This window comes from Rattus norvegicus, chromosome 19, assembly GCF_021556685.1.
Source record: "Rattus norvegicus strain SHRSP/BbbUtx chromosome 19, alternate assembly SHRSP_T2T, whole genome shotgun sequence".
Taxonomy (NCBI): Eukaryota; Metazoa; Chordata; class Mammalia; order Rodentia; family Muridae; genus Rattus; species Rattus norvegicus.
In genome coordinates this window covers 55847083-55865706 of record NC_141552.1, presented here as the reverse complement: position 1 = coordinate 55865706, position 18624 = coordinate 55847083, and the positions used below count along the sequence as shown (strand labels likewise).

The 18624-nt window shown below is 40.7% G+C and overlaps 1 protein-coding gene across 1 annotated transcript in view; it reads right to left on the bottom strand.

The window, feature by feature from the left end:
* Window positions 1-18624, bottom strand: part of Cntnap4 (contactin associated protein family member 4) — a 278839-nt gene that overhangs the window by 129604 nt on the left and 130611 nt on the right.

Genomic DNA, 18624 nt, shown 5'->3' with positions numbered 1-18624 from the left:
CTATTACCTGATTCAGCAAAGAAATTGCTCACCTGTTTCAGCTACTGCGCTTTCTCGGCTCCCTCATTAGCATAAACAAAAGCCTCCCCCAAGTAGGAACCACACTCTATAAGAGTCGCTAAGCTTCATCAGCAGACTGCCTCAGACTTGTCCAGAGCCATAAAGGGATACTGGAAGCAATGAGAATTTGGAAAGACCTGCGATTAGACTTACAGACTCTGGCTCTGGAAAACGAGAGAGACCTTTGGAATGATGCTAAGCCAGCACAGTCAAATTGCAGATGAGGAAATTAAAGGTCAGGAAGGTGAGAAAAAAATCACTGGCGTCTGCAAAACCATTACCCTGAGTAAGCCTATGTTCCTTCCGCAGTATTAGGGCACATTCGCTCATGTATCACTTCCTGGCAACATTCATAGAACTCGAAACCCTGGCTACTTAAAACGCTTTTAAAGATTTCTTTATTTTTATTTTATACGTGTCTGTGTGTAGGTTCGCAAGCCGTGTACATGGCTGGTGCTTGGGAAATGCAGAAGAGGGCACCAGATCCACTGAAATTGGAATTTCCGTTGTAAGAGTCCCTATGGGGGCCGGGAACCATATATGTGACATCCACAAGAGCAGCCAGTGTTCTTATGTGCTGAGTCATACCTCCAGCCCGGAGGTCTGTTTATCTGCCACATCATGGGACTTTGCAAATGAAGAAATCAGTGTGAAAGAGAAACCTTTCCCATCACTCATATTTCATCATTATTTCTTTTCCACCCCCCCCTCCAATTCTTCCTTTCTTTTTGGTTACACTATCCTAATTTGTATATGTAGGAATGACATAGGAAAGATGCTATTTCCTATGCAGGCTGATGATGCTCGTCTCCTTAAAGCTACTCAATCAACAAGGGACCAGCCGGGAAGGCTAAGAGGCAGGCAGCAGGTTCCAGTATTGCTAATTGGTAGTACTATTTACCAAAGTATTTTTCTACTACATTCTTTTAAAATAATGTTGCGGGTTTTGAAATCAACTGCCGTTAACTCCCTGAGTGATCGGTGCGTTTCTCCTGTTCCGTCAGCATCCCGTTCTCCCGGTTTTCGGGCTGGCAGGCCACACGCTTTTCCACAGCTGTACATTTCTACCTGCAAATTAAATCTGAAACCTGGCACCTGTGCGAGCTAATCCTCTTCTTCTACTCGACTGTATTTGGCACCAGCTAAGAAACAAACGTTGGCGCGCATCCGTGAGATGGTTTTCCAGGAAGAAAGACTGACTGTCAGTGTGGGTGAGACCCGGGATGGGTTGGGACCCTCCCCTGAATAGAAGTGTCAAGTGGAGAAACCAAGCTCAGCTCTGTGGGGTCTGTCAAACTCTGCTTCCTGACCGAGGCTCTGGCTGCCACAGTGTCCCCTCCATGATGGACTTAACTCTCAAGCCATAAACCAAAAATAACCTCTTCCCCTCACTTACTTGTTGATGGGTGCATGGTCACTGAGACAACATGGCTTACCGTCTCTACTACCACCATCCAGTCTCACAAAGCATGTTCCCATCAGAACGGTCATCAAAACCTGGTCTTAAAACTCATTCTTGTGTCCTGCCCCCGTCCATACCTAGACTCTCAATGGTTTCCCTGGTGACCAGCCAGCAAGATTTGGACTGGAGGAGTGCAGAACCTCATCCCACTGCTTTCGGGAAAAAAACAAACAAACATAGTCCTCATCAAATGTAACAATCACCACTGGGATGTAGCCCCATTGACTCTCCTTGAAAAGGTCTGACTCAGTCCTGATTAAAGCTATTCGTTGCAAGGAAGACAACTGTGTACAGTCACTTCCTGTTTCGGCTCTCCTTACCGCCTCCACCAGAGACGGCCTTGTTCTTGATAACGTCAGATTTTCCTGTTCTTCCTTCTCTGGGTTTCTCGTCCTCTGCAGGAGGGAGGGTCCTTTCCTGTTTACCCCTTTTCAGACTTATTTATCGTACCCTGCTAGCAGGAGTGCTCCACTAAACCATCCTACGCGTCCCTCCAGCTACAGTGAAATCCAGTTTGCCTCAAAGTAGGTGTCTCAGACATACTTGATCCCCGGGAATGTTCTTCGTGGACTTTTCGTCATCACTGTTGCTTACTGGTGCAGTTCTGCTGTGTACCTGCCTGGGCTGCAGCCGTTTCCCCGAATATAATAGGAAAATAGTATTCAACCGTACTGATCCTTCAACTCTGACCATCAGCCCTTTCAGAAAGCTGCAGCCTGTTTCCTGTTTCACTGGTCAAAATATTTTTACTAAGGATTAGGTAAGAAAGGTTATCCCACCATGCCCACCTTAGTGGTTTGCATTTCTGAGTAGATCATGAGAACCTACCTGGAATTTGGACATCCATGTGGTCGAATTTTTCTTTTAGGAGGGTCGAGGCAGGGTAGTCTTCCCCAACTTGAGCTCCACATTAAATCTTTCAGTGTACAGCCAACAGGCACGGCTGTGTTTGTGTGTAAGCCCATGCACACACCATATAAACATATATGCACGTGTCACACAGACCCTAGGCATTGGTATGTGTGTGTGTGCATGTGAACACAAGTATATGCGTCTGTTATGATGACCCCAGGCACTGATGTGTGTACATGTGTGAACACATCTTCTGTTTGCCTGGATCATGAATACCCTAGACCTTGATATGTGTATACATGCCTGTATATTCATGTTATGGTGACCTTAGGCACATATACATATGTGTGCACACATGCATGTGTGTGTGTATGTGTATGTGTGCCTGTTAACAAGCTCATTTGCAAGCATAGCTGAGATGCTGGTCTCCAGATACTGGATTCTAAAGTGACACTATCAGTTTAGCACATATCCTTGATTCTATTTCCTGGGTGCCACTGGCAGAATAATGTAATCTGTACTTACAATCCCTTGCCAAGTGAACAGGTGGATGATTAATTAAATGACCTTCAAAAAGACACCACATTTCCCCCCTAAAATTAACAGAATTTCACACATTCAGATAGATGCACTGCAAGGATCTCAGCGTAAGGGACAGGGAGGAAGAGATTTCCACACTGACAGTGACAGCAGATGGGTGAATGACTCGGGGAATGCCTGTGGACAGCAGTGTTTGATTTTTTACCTGATTGGCTCCTAGGTTATTTAAATTTTTAAACATGAAGTGAAAATATAAAATATATATAATTTGCATAAGTAATACAAATCTCTTCCCTGGCACAGTAAAAATTTTAGCAGCTCTCTCTCTCTCTCTGACAGAATCCTGAAGCTGAAGACTGTAGAACGTGAGGTTTTTTAAATAGCCGGTTTTCTTTTTTTTAATATTTTTTTTAAAAAATTAAGACATTACTACAGGAAGGGCAGGCAGTTGCTGTGGCTGGCAGAAGCATCCTTTAGGAACACTCAGAGACCTTAAAACATCTTCCCACTGCAAAGTCATTTAGAAAAATATAACGTTACTATTTTTCACATCTAAAGTAGACAGAAAGCATTTGCTTTCTGCCGCCCAACCTGTTTACCTTTGTGAAATCCCCAAATAACCAGGATTCGGTTTTTTAACTCAATGCTCACAGAGAAACTTTTCAGAACGTCTGTAGGGTGGAGGTCTGATCCTGCAGTACCTTATAAATGAAAATTTCAAGGCTTACTGTCAAGTTTTAAATGCATCAGCTATCCCTACGAGACAGTCTTCAGTCTGTTATGAAAAAAATGTTTTTTACATACCATCAAAATTCATAAAGAAGCACACAGATTTCTTCATTGGTTTTGTTTTGTTCTTTAAGAAGGACAGGGCCTCACTGTGTAGCCAAGGCTGGCTTCAAACTCAGCATCCTCCTGCCTCAGTTTATAAATACTGGGATCCAGTTGCCAGCAAGAAACACATGGGTTTAAATGTCTCATTTTTCTCTCTTTTTGTTTTCCTTTTGTTTATTTTTGAGGTCATAATTTTAATTATGACATTTCTCCTTTTTCTTTACTCCTTCAAAAAAAAATGTATTGCACTAACAAATTTATCCCTTCCTTCAGAGTTCGGTTTACAGTCAGAGTCCATTAGGTGCACCTCAGAACTGCAGGAAATTGGTTTTCTCACCTCACAGGTGAAAGCAGCCTAGAGTGTGCATTTCAAGTGCACACTACTGCGATTAGAACGTGAAAAGTCTCCCGCAGGCTCACACAGTTGAACGCTTGCTCCCGGTTCCAGCTGTTCAATACAGCAAAAGGTTTTAGAGGAGTGGGTTCGCTGGAGGAATGGCTGTTCCGAGGTGTGTAGACCTTCGAGTCTACAGCACAATTCTGCTTCATGGCCTGTCTCTCTTTCTGGTCTCCCAAGATATGAGCAAGCAACTGCTACCCTTTCCCTCAGCCACAGAACTGCCTAGAGTCATGGCTTCCACTGAATACTGTCGTAGTTCTGCAAACCATAAGCCAAATCAAATCTCTCCCCTTGAGTGGCCTCATTAGGAGTTTGGTTGCTGTAACAGGAAAAGCAGCTAATGGGTCTGCAAGGCTAAGTCCGAGCCTGTAGTCTGCCGCCTTCCTATGGCAGAAAGAAGTCCTTCTCTTTACAGCTTCCTATTTAATCTCACAAGTTTTCAGGAAGAACATAAACTTAGAAGTGTCTGCTAGGGTTAAGAAGGAGAAGAAATAATGTCTTTTAGTCCACTGGGCTGTACTCACAAGCTAACTGAGGAACCCACACCAAGTCTGTTTTTCTGTTTTGTGCATGTGGGTTTGTTGATGTTGCTTTGTTTGGGAGGGTTTGTTCTGTTTTTGGTTGTTTTCGTTTTGTTTGTTTTGTGTTTGATTCCAGGCCTGCTCCACAGTCCTGTAAGTCAGAGGCACAAGAGGAGAGCCTACTACTATAATTGTCTTTTCCCAACTGGTCTTCTAAATGCTCCTGTTAGTGCTGGACTTGGCCTTCACCAAAGAAGAGTCCCACTACAGTGGTCCTGAGCGAATGTAGAACGCAGTAACTGGTCAAATGCCTAGAATGTATGATGCTGATGTCATTGGCCCTGACAGGATATATAGACCACGCTTTCCAAAGCTCAAGGAAGGTTTTCAAATCGTAAACAGAAAAAGTTTATGAGCCGGAGGACAGAGGGATACACAGCAAATAATAATGATTAATAATGTTATTATTAATATTAATAAATCCTCTGGATATTGCATATTCACCGTTCTTGAATTCTATTGCAGCTATGTTTACCGGCACAAAGGTACACAAGATTGGGTCCTGCCCATCAACATTTCATCATGGATGAAGGAGGGGACTCATGAGGCCCCAGTCCTCCCTCAGGGACTATTAGCTCTTAATAGTTGCTGGGAGAAGGACTGTCAAATATTTTCTTTAGTGCTCTAGCCACCGGTAAGTTGCATATGCTCCAGCGACTACCCTACCCAGACCCATGCAAGCAATTCTAGACTCAATGGGTCATACCTAGCGCCCAGGGACAGAAGATATGAAAGCAGGGCATCTTATTGGGAGGAAGAAATGATTTAGTGGAAAAGAAAAACAGATAAGAAAGCTGAAGGAGGGTGGAAAATTACTAAAATCTACTATATATGTATATGAAGGTGTCAAATAATTATCTTTGAAGTCTATTTCCAATCATTCTAATTCTGGGGCCTAAAATGTCTAAAGTTAAGACCGGCAGATTAAATCTCTGCTTAGGACCACACCTTGCACTGTAGAATTCGGTCTTTCTACTAAATCCTCACATGGTAGAAAGGACAGAGGACCTCCCATAGCTCCCATGAGTCTTTTTGAGAAATGTACTAGTCTTATTGCCATGAACACCCTGAACCCAATCATATCCCTGCATTCCCTACGCCCAGAAGGCCACAGCCTTAAAGATTAGGGTTCCAACCTGCAAGGCTTGGAGGAGGCGAGCATCCAGACTACAGCACAAAGCAACTGTGCTCTACGTTATCAATTTAAATGTCTTCAGCACAAAAAAATTTGTCACTCAGGGTAGGACACAGCTGAAGCGTTTTGTGCAGCTTTACTGTTGGTGACAACCCTGCAAAGCGGTTATTTTTGTACCCACTTTACAACAGAGGAAAATGAAAATTATAGAGGTTAGGCGTGGAAAGTCACACGGCTAGAAAGTGGCTAAGTAAGAATTTAATTCCAGGCTGCTCCAAGTCCAAAGCTCATAATTTAGTGAAGTCATCAAAAAAAAAAAAAAAAAGGCAGCAGAACACAGACGCAAAAACACCTACCCTGGGGGAAGTGTGACTTGTTTTCTAAAGTGTTTCCCTCTTTAGTCCATATTTAACCAGTTCATAAACAGTTCATATATAACATACTTCATACGTCTGAGAATAATGACACTGAGCTGGGACTCAGCTCTACCCACCGACTTCTATAAAATGAAGATGCTTGTAAGCCACACATTTTCTCTAACTTCTCCTGTAGAAGAGTAAAAGTCAAAGGCACTGTTCCTAAGACTCTTGCCTTCATAGATACAGAAGAACGTCAGATGCTGTGTCATGGCGTCATGTGTGAAATGTCTAGAAGTAAAATTTAGGTAGATGTGATAAAAATTGAAAAGCTTAATTAGACTGTTGTTTTCTGTTTGACTTGATGACTTACATACTCTACCAGCTGTTCATAGATGACTTGGAAATATATTTTAAGCATGACAGGATATAGTTTACTGGTGTGGAGCTTGCCTAGTATGTGCAATGCCTTGGGTTTGATCTTCAGGGGTGAAAATTATAGGCAGCCAAGATAATTCATGAGTTAGTGAGTTTAAAAATTTCCCAGGATCTTAAAGACTTTCCTGAGTGATTCTAAAGTTTATAGCAAGGTAGAATGGTGCTAATTTCTTTTTCAAATATTAATTGAACAAGCCATGTATAAAAGCCAGGATGTTTAAGAAACCACTGCCTGTGGCAATTCACACGGAGCTATGAAATCTTACTGTCATAAATCAGAAACAGGAGGCCCGTTATACATAGTTACATAGCAGACTCAGACTGCATATAAATTGATCCAACTCCAGCCAAAATAAACAGCAGCGAGAGTTGAAATTCAACGCAACAAACAGACAGGCAAACATGAGAATCCCCTTGTCATTATTGATCTCCTTTATTACCAGAATTCCAGTGACCTACATATGACCCGCCCGCGACCTGTTTCCAGATGCAACTTATTTTGCCATTATCAGTTAGCACACAGACACTGGCTCAATCACGGCCACAGCTGTCAAATAAAAATCTCTTCTTTATTTGATGGCAGCTATAAATCTTGACTAAACGCACCTCCCAAGAGGTCCTTTAGCTGTGGAAAGTGCAAAAGAAAAGCAAAATAAAAAAAAATGCTGAAAAGTGAGAGAACTGCCAACATGATTCCAAATAAGAAAAACTTGCAAACATACGTCAAAGACATAACCACAACCAGGAAACACTGAGCCCAGCTGACTAATTGTCAATGTGAACATAATTCCTCTGAGTTATTTTTTTGCATAAATAGTAATGGCAGTCTAGGAGTCTGAAAATATATGATATTCATATTATTACAATGCTATACTAGCAGATTCTGGACAAACCCCAGAATAAAAACAAATAACAAAATAAAGAAATAGAATTAGAGCAGAAAATGTAAAAATAATTATATATAATATGGTAGAAGAAAACTATAATAATAATAGTAATAATATAATAAAACAATATCTAAGGCACTTTCTCTTTAGATGTGAGAAGGTTTCCTAAGGAAGAGAAATATAAGCTCAGGTGATTCTTTTACCTCACTGGATTATATGCAAGATTTGAGTTCTAGACCTCTGAAGGAAAATAACATATTTTGGGCCTCTGGAGATTTTGTGTCAAAACTTAAAGGCCTACAATTGAGGGACAGGGAGTTGGAAATGGGCAAACCCTAGGATCAAGAGCAATGTTTTGGTTTCTAGGTCGTATGTTTGTTTGCTTGCTTGCTTGCTTGCTTGCTTGCTTGCTTGCTTGCTTGCTTGCTTGGAAAGAAAGATAAACAGAGAGGCAGCCAGAATGAAGTTGGGTGGTGAGTGGGAGGTGGGTAGGAGAGATCTAGGAAGAACTGGGAGAAGGAAAGAATACGATCAGGGAATAGAACATGTGAAAATTTTGAATAATATTTTTTTAAGTAAAAGATAACATTTCCATGTTCTCAATTGAAATTGTAGCGAAGTACTCAGGGAGGGATAGTGCCTCCTACCAGCAGAACTGACTAGAAAGGTAGCCTGTAAGCCCCTAACTACCTCGTCAGGTTTTTTTTTTCGTAAAATATTTTGCAACATGAGAAAATGATAAATAGTACCAAAGGCTGTTCTTACAGGAAAATTTACTGTCCTGAAAACATGCAGACACAGACATACACACATAGGTATGTACACACACACACACACACACACACACACACACACACACACACTGCAGAAGCATGGAGAATTGCCTTGCATGATTCAGTGTGTGACTCTAGACCACAGAGTGGTACCAGCCATATTCATGTGATGCCTCCTTCCTTCTCAATGAACCCTCTGCAAGAACGCTATCGCAGTACACCCAGAGGTTTGTCTCCTAGATGATTCCAAATCCAGTCAAGATGATAACCATAAGTAACCATCACAAGGCCCAACCAAGAACCAAATCAGCAGATACATTGACCTAACATATATCTTGACAAACTCTGGAACCACAAGAAAATAGTGTCTATCGTCATGTTGCTAAAGCAGTTTGCACTGTCTGATTCATAGGCAAAACCACTACTGTGGGAGGCAAGCTCATCCAAAGACAGATATGTCTATTTGAAAACAAAACTTCTGGTACCCTGAGCCAGTAGACAGCCATGACAATCCCTCATGCGTGCTTCAGAGGACGTAGCTACTACCCGATGGGTGGGGCTTTTGAGGATTGCATTTCTGAGCCCCGCCCATCCAAAACCTCTTACAGAGTTGGAATCAGAGTCTCTCAGAGTCTGGCAGGGGAAGGAGAGGGTGACCATTGAATACTCTTAACAAAAGCCCTCAGCCAAGTGCTTTCCAGAGATAGTCTCAACTAGAGAAGCTCCTCCAGCCTCCCAGGGATTCTGGTCAAGATGTCAACGGAAGTGGGGCTGCCCTCAAACAGACTGAAACTCATCACTATAAATGAGGTAATGTGGAGTACTAGAGAATCCCTGATACACATGACTCTTTCGAAACAAAGGCATTTGAGGCAATGATGCTTACTTGGAATGGAATAGAACACAATCCCTTCCACACAGGGTATCATCCGGCAAGATTATAGTGTGATATAATGAATAACAACTGGCCATCTCTGGGGAGTATCCAAAAGTCAGAAGGCGAGACAGAAACAAATGCACTGAGTTTGAAACTATGTGTTTGGCACCCAGGAGTGTTGGTGCAAACATTAAATGTATCTCAACTTCTCGCAGAACAATGCCAATTCTCACTCTAGCGACTTGATTGTGAACGCAACCTTGACAGGTGTCAGCAAACACACCACACAGCCATGCACCGACGAACCAAGAGGGGGAAAGTCCGCAAAGACGAAACCATTGTCTAAAATAACGAGAAACAAAAGCAGATTCATCCACGCCCACAGCGCAGATAATGGAACTATGGGATCAATATGTGAAAAGCTAGAGTTGAAAAAAGTGATGAGCATGCAGGAGCATGTGGGTTGTATGAGCGGATAGATGAAAACTCTAAAAATAAAAGGATCAACGGGGAAGTTCAAAGTGAAACAAGTGTTTACAACGGAGAAGGCTGGTGCTGTCTGAGCCATCTAAGGGTTTACCAATTTATCCAGCATAGCCAGAAATGCTCAGGGAGTTGGACGTTGGACGACAAGGAAACAAAATGTAGTGGACGACAATGTAAGCAAAGAACTAAACCAGGGGAGAATTCCCAGAATCTGTGAGACAGTTATAAATGCTGCAGTGTGTGAAATGCTAGGGGATCAGAAGGAAGGGAGTGAGGGAGAAAGGGGAGAGGTAAAGCATTGCAAAGAGCTTAGGAGGAGTAGGTTAGAAACTTAAAAAGAGATCTTCTTTTGTAAGGATAATACAAACAATATCAGATCTTGATAGTAAACTTACAGAAAGAAAAATTAAAGTCAGTGATCACTCTTGAACACAGTCGTTTCTACAACCCTTAAAAAGTACAATGAAAGGACTCCAAAATGCTATGTGTACAGACAGAATAAAAGGTAATAAATCATCCTGGACTCAAGCTTCTTTTTCTCAAAGTGCAAAGGTTGTTGTCATACTTAAATCATGAAATCTAATTAATCACACTAAAGAAAATATGGTTTTACCAACAGATGCAGAGAGAGCATTTGATCAAATCCAACATAGTGAAAATTCACAGGTTGTGAATTTTCCAATCCTTAACCAAAAAAAAAAAAAAAATCTTACTGCAAAAGTTCACAAGCCAGATGGATTTCCAGAACTGAGATGGGTAGATGTGGCATCCCACAGAAGTCGTCTGCAATTAAAAATGTCTGGAAAAGAGAAAATGTTTTCCTCAATGGAACGTCGCTGGGTATATCAACCGTACTCCCGGGCAGGAGTAGTGAGACAAGGTAAAGTGAACTCCATGGATATACGTGGTTGTTGTGTTTTGTTTGATCTTATTTCTTACTGTTTCACTGACTTTTAATTTTCATTGTTTGTTTATTTGTATGGAGAGAGAGGGAGAAAGAGAGCGAGAGAGAACAGAACTGAGTGCTTGGGGAAGTGGGGAAACTCTGGGAGGACTTGCGGGAGGGAAAACATAATCAAAATCTACCGTATGAAAATAATCTTTAATAAGAAAAACAAAAGAAGAAAAGAAACAGTTCAGTGAAGAGGACAAAGATTTAAATATTTGCATGGATTCATCTGAGGGGAGATGGTGGTAGCTCCCCTCTGTGCTTTTCTGTAGGTCGTCAAGAACGCAGAGACAAATGCTTTCAACCTTGGATTTTAGATATCACATAATCTATCAAGCTTTGAACCCATTAACATCTTTCATTTAATCATCAATATTACAAAGCATAATGGCATTCTCATGATCATTATCATTAAAATAACTATTGTTCAGTGTGGCGGGCCTACACCTGAGCCCCTCCCAAGATCATGAGATTGAAGGTGGGAAGATTCCTCACTCACCTTGACATTGTACAAATGTTTTTATACCAAGATTCTCACATGTTGATTAATTCTCAGAGCCCTTCAAGATGTCTTTTACTTATTAAACAAATTACCACTCACTTTCCCAACTGAAAACTTTCATATGTCCCTTAGACGGTGGCTCCAATTCAGGTGAGCTTTCCAAGCAGATGAGAAGAAACTGCCTGCTTTGCTATGCTTGATTTGAAAAATTGGCAGTTAATTAACCTAATACAATTATTCTGCCAAATAAACACAGTGTTTAAATAACTCCTAATGGCTTATAGCTATACCCATAGATACATATGTCCATAAATCTTCATAAGAGAATCTTCTTCTTGCCCTAGAAGTTCATTAACACGGAGACTGACAGCTAGTCAACTTACAGTGAAAAAAGAAACCATGGAATTCTCAGCCAGATAAGACATCTCTATATCACCTGTCCCTCAACATTCAGGAATCTGAATTAAAAAAAAAATTGGGGTGGAAAATTCTGTGCTAAAGGTGGTGGATGGCTTCAAGGAATCTGTTTTAGACACAGTGGGGCAGCTGCACATATGAAATCCCAATTGTGACAGCATACACAAGCCCTGGGTAAGATCAAACAAGACAAAAATAACAGCAAAGGGGAGAGACCCGGCTCCTCCACCAGCTCAGAAGCTCTTGTCATTTCATGGCACTGGGAGGGCAGGCCTCAGTTCTAACAGTAGCTGGGTACCACACATTGGACTCAAGGATATTAACAAAAAAAATTCAAAAATTGAAATTGGGTGGATAGGGAGTTGAGGGTAGAGAAGGTAGATCTGGGAGAAGTTGAGAAGAAGTATGACCAAAGTACACTGTATAGGAATCTCAAAGTATTAGTAAAGTTATTATTTAAAACAGTTCAGAAAGAATAGCCTCGAAGCCAGGTTTTATTTAATATTTATTAATTATGCTTTTAATGTGTACTGTATATTACTGTATCATCTTGTAAATCTCAAACCATACCATACCTTTTATAACATAGACCCTGAGAGGTGGCTAAAGTTAAGCAACAATTTCTATATTTGGGATGGAGAATGCATGGTGTGTTATGTATGGAGAGGCCACAGGAGAACCTGAAAGAGTCTGTTCTTTCCTTCTACTTTATTGTCCCTGGGATTGAACTCAGGGTATTGGGCTTGAAGACCAGCACCTTTACCCACTGAGCCATCTTGCAGGCTACACGGGTAAAATTTGGGTATGTCTGCTTATAGCTTTGAGATTCCACAGATGTAAAGATGAGTGGTTTCCACAGTATTCCCTTTTAATATTGCCTCTACCTTTAAATCTTATCTAATAATTTTAGAATGCACAGACAACAAGACAATTCTGGGGCCAATGAGGCAGCTAATTTGGATCAAGGTATTGGTCACCAAGACATCAGGGAGTTTGGTTGTTGTTTTTTAAGATTTATTTTCTACATACGAGTATTTTGTCTCTCTGACTGTATGCAGACCATGTATATGCCTGATGCCCATAAAAGTCAGAGGCTTGCGTCAGATCATCTTGACAATGGAGTTATTATGGTTGTGAGCTATCATGTGAGTACTGAGAACGGAACCTGGATCCTCTAGAAGACTATGCAGTGTGTTCTTAATCCTGGAGCCTTCTCTCCAGGCTCAATGACTTGAGGTTGATTCCCATAATCCACTTGGTAAAAGGAGAGAACTGACTCCTCGAATTTGTCCTCTGACCTCCAACACACATGCTATAGTACGTGCTCTCAGGTACACACACACACACACACACACACACACACACACACACACACCAATAAATTTCAATAAATTATAACTCCGTTTTGACTCGGATTCATTGACCTTCAAATGTTTTACAGTTTAATTATACAATTGGAGTTTCATTACTCTGAAAGTCAGGAGAGAGTCTACCTCAATATAATGCAATTGGAGATCAAAAATATATAGTCTTTCTTAGCTTATTTGTCACCAAAGAGATAAACACGTTTGTCCTCTGGGAGCTGAGGGTGATTGAATGCATGCAGTGAGCATCGAGTTAGAGAGAGTGGTGCAAATTTTTATTTCAATCAATAATAGCACCTGCCTTCTTGCATTGCCTTTGAAACATTGCCAGGTGTAATGAAACAATAGAGCAGGAAATGTCTCACATGCCCATGGGTAACTCGATACAGATAAATGGAACCAAAAAATAGAGAACACTTAATGTTGGAGTGCATGTGCTCCATTTTTAATGCTAAGATGTCTGCGATTTGGGAAATGCTCTACTCTGAAAGATGCCACAAGCTCATTTATTTTGAGTTCAAACAAAGTCTTTCATCTTTAAGGGCAATTTTTTTTCTGTACACCAACCATCACTAATCTCAAAACCATCAAACAAAACCCTACCATTTCATCTTCTTCACAAATATCTGGGTATGGAGGTACACACCTGTAATCCCAGCACTTGAGAGGTAGAGAGGCAGGTGTGTGGGGCTGGGGAGGGTGAATTCAATACCTGGGCTACACAGCAAGACCTTGTCTTATATATTTCTCTTTTCTCAAAAAGGTGTTTTTATTGTTTGAGAAATTTAGAGGGGGTGTGGGGTATGGGCTTAACAAAAAGAATATGAATTGACAAGTAATAATTGTATGTACTTCTCAAGTACAGTGTTATGTTGTGATACATGTTTGCATAATAAAATAATTCAAACTAATTAACAAACCCATTGTATCGTGTAATTGTCATTTTTTTTTAAGGGAGGACACTGAAAATCTACTCTTTCTGCAATTTTGAAATGCACAATGCCTTCTTAATAAGAGTCACCATTCTGTATCATAGGTCACGAAAGCTTATTCTCCAGTCTGGTTGAAACTTTGAGCTCCTCCAGAGCGCAGTGCCCAGGGAGCTTACAAACCACCATTCTGTGATGCTCTGATTTGCATCTTTCCCAGGTCCCCACTTGCTCCTGTAAGGAAAGAATGCTAGTTTCTCCAGGACAGAACCTCCATTTGCTGGGGGGGGGGGGGGGGGTTGGAGAAGAGGTGCCTATCCAAACCTTTGAACTTGAAGATGTTACTTTGACCTTGGGAGAGGCAGAAGGAATCTAGCTCTTCTAACTCATGGCAGCTAGAGAAACTGGAATCAGAGGTTTGCCCAAACACTCTTCCTATGCAAGCCGTTTACAGGAATCCATGTAAAAAATCTTAAAGTCTGAAGAATGAAGTCAGAAAAGGAGATTAACTTCTGGTTTGCCAAATCACCAGTCTCCATCGCACATGGGCGTGGCTGTGCAGTGTGCAAGTGCTCATGGCTGACACTCTCCTGGTGTACCCCAACTCTGAGTCTAAATCTCATTATTTTGGTGGAGAATCTGAAAGACCCAGCTGGATAGTCAAAAGACCCACACCACCTCCTTGCAAATGAACCTTGATCAATTGCATTTGAGGACTAAGACCAAATACATATGTAAATGTTGTTAACGTTCCTGGGTGTTCACCTTACTTCTCTTTCTTGCAGAACCGGAGCTCACACAGGGCCTGTGGGTGCTAGGCAAACACTTCACCCTGGAGCAACAAAGCTCTCCAGAAAAATACTTCCTAGGAAAGAAACTTCAACAAAAGTAGTTTTAATTTCTTTAATGCAGAGTTTTATCTCCTTTTTAACTAGTTTGCCTCCGCATATAAATTTTGGAAATTATATTTCAGTGGTTGTAATTACAGTGTTGTGAAGCAACAAGCAGTCCCTAAATATCCATATTGTTTCTCTCTGAATGCAACTGAGATTGGTTGATTAACATTTGAAAACTATCTCAAAGGTGCACCATCCATTTAAAGACGGATAACTTTTTTATGTTTCGAGGCATCTTCTGGAGTCAGTTTATAAAACACCGTGCACACGGTGTTAATGATGCTGTATGAGTATTTTAATTTAAGCTCTGCTTATTTGAATTTTAAGAAACTGCATTATTTATAATATACAGAATAACCATAACTTTCTGTAGAAAACGAGATGAAATGCCTGGCTGCTCTCTACAACAAAGAAATTCAAATAAGCAAACCGGGCAAAGCCTGCTAGCATTCCATGGTACTGCACTGGGCATGGGACTCTACCCTTAAACGGTATCCCTCCTAGTTGACACCTGTCCTGTGGAGTCCATTGTTGCATACTTTCCAATTCAATTGCCTTTTGAAGGCTTCCAGAATGGTCACAAGTTCTCAGACTAACATACAAAAATAATGAGTAAAGTAGTAACACTGTCAATGACCTCCACTGGTGTCTGTGCCTTCAGGTCTGAACATCGAGTCTGTCTAAGAATTGAAATATGCTTTCTCTAAGAACACTAGGACCTCTGGCAGATCCCTGAGGAGTGGAATTGTGACTTCGAGGCAGACTGTGCGAATGAGGTATCCGGGCAGGCCACAGAATCTGATATCAATAGTTCTTACCATGAAATAGTCCTTTATTTCTTACTGCACTGAGATCTTTGGATGGGTAGAATGCTTATCACGTGCAAGACATAGAACATGGGTGGCCAGTAAGTTTCAAAACTGGCTATTTAATAACGTAAGAGAATTATTATCTTTTAGATTTGATCGAGAAAGACTCTCGCTTTTCAGAGATTTGGACTGGAATGCTGGAGAATGAAATGTTGGGGGTATGAAGTAGGTTTCGAAATAATAATGGGTGGGTGAGAAATATATGAAGGAAAGGCATGGGTCAAGATTAGGCATGGACTTATGGTTATTCAAGCTGGGTTGGGCATAGTTAACTGGGGTTTATGACATGAGCATAGGAAGTGGTTCCTGCAAAGATTAATTGAATTAGTTTATATAACAAGTATATTACATACAATCTAATATGTTATTACCTTCCTTTCCTCTCTGTAAATATCTTCCAACTTCTCTTGTCACAGCCAGATGTTTATTTATTGTGTTGCTTCTAGTTAACTCGATGCCGCTCAATGCATCACAAAAGTCTTATTGAAATTAATAATCAAGGCAGATTACTTTTGATAAAGTGACCCACACATACAGAGCACATTCTTCAGCAATGTAGAAAAGTTTACTTTGCAAACACACGTTCCCAAAATTATTTATTTATTTAGAACTTTGTGACACTGCAAGTTGCAATTCTCCTCCACCCTGCACCCCGTCTCCCTGTGTCACTGATAACAGTTTTAAGAGCTTGGCCATGACGGGGGATAAGTCTTGGTCATCTGTGTAGTTTCACAGACACAGCCTCTAGAACACTGTACCCTACTGTCGTGTTGGAGTATGACAACCTAATCGTGCCGGAGAACATGATCCCGCCATGACGGTCTTGTTCCTCCATCTCCTCACAGTAATCGTTTACTTCTATGTCATTTGCTACTCAGAACTCAAGAAAACAGATTATTTTCTCTATTTGGCTCACATATTTTAGCTCACATTCACCAGAGATTCCATTTTTTTTGTGAGAAAAATACCTATTTGCTTTAAGCCGTTCTAGATTTTGGGGAGTACTGAGCTTTAAATTAGAGATTAGGGAGTAAGATCTTATCTTATCAAAGGCAGCATTTTCTTCTTTCTCTTCAATTTTTAGAACATTCTTTTTCTATGTTTTTATTAATAGATATTAATTATAAAATTGGAGTCAGGGGAAAACAAAACGAGGGTAATGGGATATATGTTGCATGGAAACGTTATAATGAAGCACATTTATTTCTCTCAAATTGTATTTTTCTCAATAGACCAGAAATATAAAGTGATATTTGAGTTTCTGCTCATATTGCAGACAAATTCAATAAAACTAGTTAATATGCCTATCATATCACTAATCAGTCCTTTATGAAGAGAACATCAAAAGATCTATCTCCTAAGGAATTTCTGTATTACTTACATTCTCTTGTTGTTTTTGTTTTTGAAACAAGGTATCCTTACCTCGTCTTAGCTGATCTCTCAAGCTCATTTCTCCTTTCAAGTGTTCTGGGGTCCTCAGAGAGCAAAAGGAGTGGCAGAACCCCAAGAGCTGGAGTTACTGACAGTTGGAAGCCATTTGATGTGAATTCTTAGAGCATCTGTATTGACTCTTTTTAAAATAGAACTACTTTTTTCTTGGCTTCAAGAGCTTGCCAAAGGTCAGGAGACTGGTGGTGAGTTCATTATCCACTGACCTGCATTACATACCTTCAGTGAAATACTTCTGAAGCAATGCCAGCTATTCCAACGGACTATTCTTTAAACTTGTATAGCCTTCGCTTTGTTTTGAAACTTCATCTTAATTGCCTCCCGATCATTATAATAAGCAGTGTGGGGTACGATGTATTGTGTCTACTTCAAAACTGCTGAATAGGTCTTAAACGTTCTCAACAGGATGAATGACAAAGATGTCAGATGATGGAGTGTTGTCATTAGCTCGACTTGGATCACTACAGAGTGTATATACAAATCAAAACATCCCGTTGAATACCAATGTCTCAGTCAGGCTCTCTATTGCTGCGAAGAGACACCATGACCACAGCAACTCTTTGGCATGCGGGCGCATGTGGTGCTGAAGAAGGAGTTGACGCTTCTACATCGTGAAGCATGTAGGAATGTAGGCAGCATAAGGAATTATTACACTAGGACTAGCTTGAGCATCTGAGCCTCAAAACCTGCCCCTCTTCCTCCAACAAAACCACACCTACACCAAAAGGGCCACACCTCCCTACAGGTCTATAGGGACCATTTTCATTCATGCCCCCACAATCAATAAGCATCTAAGGGAAATTCTCAAACACACCCTGTGGTTGGTCTCTCCATCTGGAACAAGGCCATATTACCTGGACTCTCCCAATCACTGAGCTACATGACCACAATTCTCCCGAAAGTTCTCCTTCTCTACGAGGCCACACAAGAGCTGTAGGAATGAGCACACTGCCTTACAGAAGGATATGTCAGCATGTCTAAAATCATTTGATTAAAATAATTTATAATTAATACTATACATTTTTTTAAGATGTCAAATTACTTTCAAGTCCAGAGCACTAAAATATAATTAACCTGGCACATGTGCTTGATGGAATATTATGAAGCAATTAAAATGTTGATTTTTGCAGACTATTGAAAAATTAGTATGCTCTCTTCATTGCTTAAGTGTGACACATGATTGCATGATCAGCATACTTATAAATTAACTCAAAGCTAAGCGTTGTGAAATAAGAAAAAGAAGATGCATCAGAGTTTTAGTGATCGTTTTGAGAGGTGACAAGAGTTTGTCTTTTAAGCTTCCTCTATTTAGCACTGTCTAATGACAAATGAAGCATAATTATATAAAAGAATGCACAAACAGGAAACATGAAATATATTTTCTTTTCAATTCCTATTAATCTTTTTTGTTTCCTTTATGAAAGCATCCTTATCCCATGCAGTGTGGAGTCCCTGGAGCTTCCAGCTGGGCAGAACTCTCTGATGCCTTCTCACTGAGGGTTCCAGGCACCTCACAAGAAGGAGGTTTGTAGGCTTTGCTTGGCATAGCATTGAAGCATGCAGAATGC